This window comes from Tasmannia lanceolata, unplaced genomic scaffold, assembly GCF_043159265.1.
Source record: "Tasmannia lanceolata isolate RefF3 unplaced genomic scaffold, GAP_Taslan_0.1 ptg000012l, whole genome shotgun sequence".
NCBI classification, from domain to species: Eukaryota; Viridiplantae; Streptophyta; class Magnoliopsida; order Canellales; family Winteraceae; genus Tasmannia; species Tasmannia lanceolata.
The window spans coordinates 10,000,001-10,006,390 of record NW_027518689.1 but is presented as its reverse complement, the minus strand read 5'-3'; positions in this window follow the sequence as shown (position 1 = coordinate 10,006,390).

The following is a 6,390-nucleotide window of genomic DNA, read 5'->3' as shown; positions in this document are numbered from 1 at the left end:
TCAAAGTGTGGGGGGTGATTTAGCCAGATGGGGTCGCGCATTCGTGTGCCCATCAAGCAATAGTGCCATTATCAATCTTTTTTTTTTTCTATATATACGAAAAAAGCCGAAAAAAAAAGAAAAAAAAGAAAAGAGAGAATACACTGTTCATAATCGAAAAATTAGAGAGAGAGAGATTGCAGAGGAAACCTGGGTTTTCCTCCGCAGGCATCTTCTCCGGCACGACTCCGATCCGTCTCTGGTTTATCTCCGGCAGATCTCCCTCCTTTTCCTTCTCCGGCACGGCCGTACTCCGGCATCTTCTCCGACACAGCACCGATCCTTTTACGACTCCGATCCTCCTCCGGCAAGCTCACAATAGCTACCGATCATCTTCATACTCATTCTTCATATAAATCTCTGTTTTTTTCATTTTGTTTCTTTACTTTCTTGATAAAACCCTTCATTTTCTATCATTTTCCCCCAAATTTCTAACTCTTAACCCTAATCCTATTCTTCATCTTCTTCGATCATTTTCCGGCAAGTTTTCCTCCGAAATCCAGCTGGAAATTCTCCTTCTAGCCATAGAAACCTTAGATCTGTTCATTAGACCCTTAGATCTATTCATCAAAACCTTAGATCTGTGCATTTGATTCAATCAAAAGTTCGTTGAGTGTAAAAGGAAGGAAGATCTGCAATCTCCGTTAGAATTTGTTTCTCTCAGTTAAAGATTCAAGATGATCTGAAAGAAAAGAAGAGAAAAGAGAAAGACAAGAGTAAAAATGTAAAATTACTCTCTACACTGGTAAAATTGTTAAATCTGCACCTTAAAACGGTTCAAAGAAATGGAGATCTAAGCATCTATACATTTTTTGGAGCGATTTTTCGTCAATTGTCATTATCAGCTAAGAAAAGAGGTATTTAATCTGTTCTTTTCTTTAAAGTTTATTGAAATATATGATCTGCTAGTTTTTTTTTTTATAGATAAAAATTTCTACACGATTTGTATTCTTAAGATGTCTGTCAGATAAAGAATTGTAATTTTCTTTGATAATTTGTAATAATTTTCATAGATCGAGTTAATTTTAAGGATCTCTTATTATATAATTACAATGTAATCGGCTAATTATTATAGTCACCTGGATAGGTTTTCATTTATTTATTGAGCAGATAAGAGAATATCTGATGGAAAATGATCCTTGAGGTAATAGCTATAGGTGATAGTGTGTATCCATGACTATGGGTGCACATGTGTGCATAAGTGTTTCAATGTGTGCAGGTGTGTGCTTCAAGTCTATGGTTTGGCTTCCTGTTAGCACCATACAAGCCTTGTTTCAGTCCCAGCTTTAACAGAATTTGGCTCATGATCTGACCAATGTTTTGGCATAGGTTCAGCCCTGATTTGACCCCAGTTTTACACTAAATGCAGTCTCAAAATCACTTCCTGTTTAGTACACAATACTGATTCGTCCATGAATTAGCCCTTTTTACTATTTTGGTGTTACATTTTGACAATTCCCCTTTAAAGCCTGGTTTTAATAGCTCTTTCTTCATTTTGATAATGAAAGTCCCTTTATAGCTTAGAGTATGGTTGTAAAATATTCTTTTCAGTTATACCTCCAAATATGGTTGAGCTGAACTTATTTCATTGCATTGTACACCTTAACTGTCAATGTTTATATTGTTATGATGAAGACTGTTTGCTAAAAAAAAAATATAGAGTGAGGTGATCGAATGCCCTGTATATAACTGATCGTAATAGGATAAAAAGATTGGCAAAATATATGCTATTGTTTTAGAGAGATGATACATCAGTTCATGCATCAGTTCGTATATTAGTTCATATCAGTTCAAGAGTTATTTGCATCAGTCCATATGATAACATAGTTATGTAGATATTATATATATATATATTTTTTTAATGATCATACATGTCAAATATATCTGTTTTGTTGACACATCTTAGCTGCTCTATGAAATGACGATCATTTTAATTATTTCAGTTGTTAGACCTGAAAGACAACTTGTTTGTAAACTATTCATGTTTTGACTGCCTTTTAAAATACTCTTTTGATTAGTATTTCATTTTGTAATTTAGAACTGTTTGCAATTGTGATTAAATTATGATGATTTTTAATGGCTGTTTGGTAGTCTATATTTAAATAAGTTGTTTAATAGGAAGAAGGAGATCAGATGACTACTCTATTCGATATTATCGACATGAGTACTGTCTGATCTCAAGGCGGGATTAGAAATATTATCATGTGTATTATGATATCAGATGATTACTTTAGCATCATCTGATTTCATCCCCATATTGGGGTGGTGTTTGTGGTTGGGTATAGAAGTGTTTGATATTGATTTCTTTTACTTTATTAGGCTATCCAGCGGCTGGTCTGGACTAATTAATGTTATTTATCATTTTATGATTATTATAGATTGTATATTCTTTTTATTGAAAATTCTTCTTTGCTTAGCACTTGATTTATTTTTAGAATGAAATTTGCGATTATCTGGTAGCCTTTTCTTCTCTTTTTGATATACTAACACAGTCTTATAGATTTCTGTTAAAATTCTTTAGATATTAGAATTCCCTCTCGCTGCAAGGGCGATGAAGGCGCTAGCCTAAGCCCATCCTTAGGGGACTCGTTTAGTCCAAATAGCACTCCTCTCATTTATTTAAAGACTTGTCCAAGTCTTTATGGTGTGTATCCCTTAGAAATTAGAAATCCGTTCATTGCAAGGGCAATGAAAGAGTTCTCTAGAGTCCTCTCAGGGAGACAGGCTATGTCTCAGACAGAGAAAGTTGTATCCTTTAGAGACAAGCTTTGTCTCATTAGTGAGTCTATCCTTAGGAGATATGCCATGTCTCGTCAGCACCTCTCTTGGAGCTCATCTTTTTGTTTAGGAGTCTCACCCAATCTCATTTTTCTTCCTAATCCTCCTCTTTGTGCATCTTTTGGTTTTGGGAGAACACCTTGCTCGGCTTGGCAACATACCCCTTACTCTTATGGGTATTGGGTTGCACATTTGTTGCACCCTAGGGCTAGGTAGCTGTCCGGCCCGGTTGGGTGGTTTACCTAAACCAAATATGCACAAGGTCTTTTTTTTCCTTGTTCGCATTTTTTCTCTATCCTACCTATATGTCTAAGAGACTTGCCCAATCTCATTCTATTAGCATCCTCCTCTTTGTGCATCATTTGGTTTTGGGAGAACATCCTACTCGGTTTGGCATCATACCCCTTACCCTTATGGGTATTGGGTTGCACATTTGTTGCACCCTAGGGCTAGGTAGCTGTCCGGCCCGGCTGGATGTTTTACCTTTGCCAAATATGCACAAGGTCTTTCCTTATTACTTGTTGAGCTTTATCTTAGTTTGATCAGTCCACTAGCATAGGAATCCGTCCTTAGTCTAGAGAGTCAGTCCTCTTGTTCAGGAATCAAATTCTATCATCATAGGGGTTAGGATTTTATCCAACCTCTCATCGTATCATGTTTTTCTATCCGCTATTGCAAGGTATAGGATGCTGTCCAATCCTTGCAGAGCCGTGTTTCTGTTCTTTTTTCCCGCAAAGCATAGGATGCTGTCCAACCTTTGCGGGATGTCAGGAGTCTGTCCTCCCCTTATGATGATAGGATTTGTCCCCCTTGAGTCAAAAATACTTAAAAACAACAAAAACATCTAAAAAACCAAAAATCTCAAAAATCTTGAGTCATTAGGAGTAGTTAGGAAATCTGTTCCGAACTACGTTGGCTTGATCCCTTTCAACAGGGTACGTAGTGCAGCTTGGGATCCACATCCCAAGTCCAGCCAAACCTTTAAAAATAAGCATTTTAAATCTTTCAAAATTACAAAAATCTTTCAAAATATTGTTTTTTTTTTTTTTTCGAAAGGATCTTCCTCTAGAGTTAGGAGGTTGTCCTAGTTAGAGAGTTTTTGAGTCGGGAGTTGCTCCCTCGTTCGTTGTTTGTTTGTTGTGTGTTTTATTTGTTTGTGTTAGAGTTAGGAGTGAGTCCTAGCTAGGAGTTTTACGCCTCCGTCCGGTCAGTTGGCGATCCACATCGCCAATTGATGACTAGGTCTAAGATGCGATAGATCCTACTGTTTTTCTTAGGATATACAGCCTAGCTACACATAGATTATAGGAACCACCTGCATTAGCTTAGGGCTAACCTGCATTTAGTTAGGGTATATAGGGTGTCCTAAAATCTACAATCCATTGGAATTTAAATAATCACACAAGAAGCTTTAAGAACTAGTCTGGTCTTTTAGATCGAGTCTAGGATAGAGGTCTAGATGTCTTAGGCATCATAGCTTAGAATAGGTGCGAAGAACTACGTTGCCTTGATTCTCGTGGAGGCGGGGATACGTAGGCTTCTTTGGATGAACATCAGATCATCTAAAGACTCGGGCCTAGGTATAGATTAGAGTCTTAGGGTTGTTTGGTATCGAGTCATTTTCTATGTTTTGCAGTGTTTTCTTACTTTATTGCGCAGACCTTATACTTTTTTGGTGTGTCATGCATGTGTTTGTTCATCAGAACTTAGACACCCATTAGGCGTGTCACTTATAACCTAGCTATGCTTAGGTGACACATGTTTCTTTTATTTTATCTTGTGTGCCTTTGATTTCATCTCCGAGACATGCATGATTAGATAGACGTCTTCTCGGAGATATTCATTCCCATTTCATATGATTTTCGCCCAAAACTCTTCAAAATTATTAAGTAAATGGCATAAGAGACCAGGTGCTTGCACTTGGGCGGATGAGGTACTCTTCAGACCTTCCGAATTCGTAACCAGGCACGAACCCTATTTTATATCTCTGGTTATTCGTTGCAACAGAGCATAGTATGGGATCCTTGGCCCACTTTCCTTGGATGGCGACTCTTCTTTGTTTAAGGTACGCCTCGAATCTGGGCTAGTCCCCGAATCAAGAGGTATCTCACCTTTTATATCGCCACTCATGCTGTGAGAGGCACTTCTTTCGAGAGTTCCTTGGTAGAGCTCTCCATTCACGTGGATGATCCATAGAGACCTGAGCGCGTGGGGCTCGTCCCTCACCGCCGCGCCTCTCTCGGATCGGGGTCCACAGGCTGGCGACTCTGCTGGGGAATTCTCTTTCGAGATATTGCCTAACTCTGTTAAAATGCCATTTTTATTAATTTTGAAGAATTTTGAGCTAAAATCATTATAAATTGGAATTCAATCGCTTAGAATCCAGGGGCACCAAATAGGTGTTTAAAACAAGGGATTCACACACTGCACAGAAACATACATCATTTTGTTCTTTATTTTCTTTTATTGATTTTATTATAATTGGCTCCACGGGATAGAAACAATGGGTGCCACATGGGATGTCATTACCCTGTTGGTGCTGTTGTATCTATTTCCAAGCTATGCGCTCGTGCTGCACCCGTAAACACTCGGTGCACTTGTGTTTACAGCAGCCGATGAGCAATGAAGCATACTATGTATAGCACTCGGTGCACTTGTGTTATACATACTAAGTATGGATCATATGCATAGTACCTGATTGAGTCCGGAGCTCTACTTTCCTTTTACATATATTATGTACATGAGTATATTTGCTAACCTAGTAAAAACCCAATTAGGATTTGCTTGTACCTATATATGTATTTTGTTCATATAGGAGCGAACATGTGTTACTTACACATGTTGGAACCTAGATTTAGGAACCTTGTCCTGTGTATAGATTATTGTAACTCACCTTATGTGGTTACAATGCGGTCCTAGTACACTCACATGTCTGTCTTGAGTCAAGTATCTTGACTCTGTTTGGATATATTTAGGGCTGGTGCCCCTGGTTAGGATATATATGTGTATATATATATGTATATTTTGATTGTTAGATTAGGGTTCTCCTCTCTCCCTTTAGTTAGGGATCCTTATTCATTTCAGTGGGTTATCTCCACTTATTATCCAGTCTCAGATCTAGTCTATGACTCTTATTTGTCCATTATCATCGTCATGATCTGTTATTCGATCTTTCGGTTATTGGATTAAACCCCGTGTCACATAGTTTTTAGCTATGGTCGAGTTTTCACCCTATTATCTTTTTCTAGTGACACTGTCATTTTGAGGTGTTAGTATTCTTGTTCAGAGTGCTACATTACTATTTCTTTTTACCCATATACCCTTTGTAGCACTGTTATGCTGTCAAATTTTACCTAGAACCTTTTGTGGATAGAGTTAGATAACCATGAGCCTATCTTATCATTGCCTCATGAGTTTACTTTACCCTGACCTCCCTGTATAGCCGTTATGCTGCCGGATTTTATCCAAATCATTTTGAGCATGACTGCTAGTCTTTAAAGTCAGTTTCCATTATTTCGATTCCCATTTTCAGTATCAGTCAGCTTAAAAGTTCACTCTTAATGGGAATCCCTG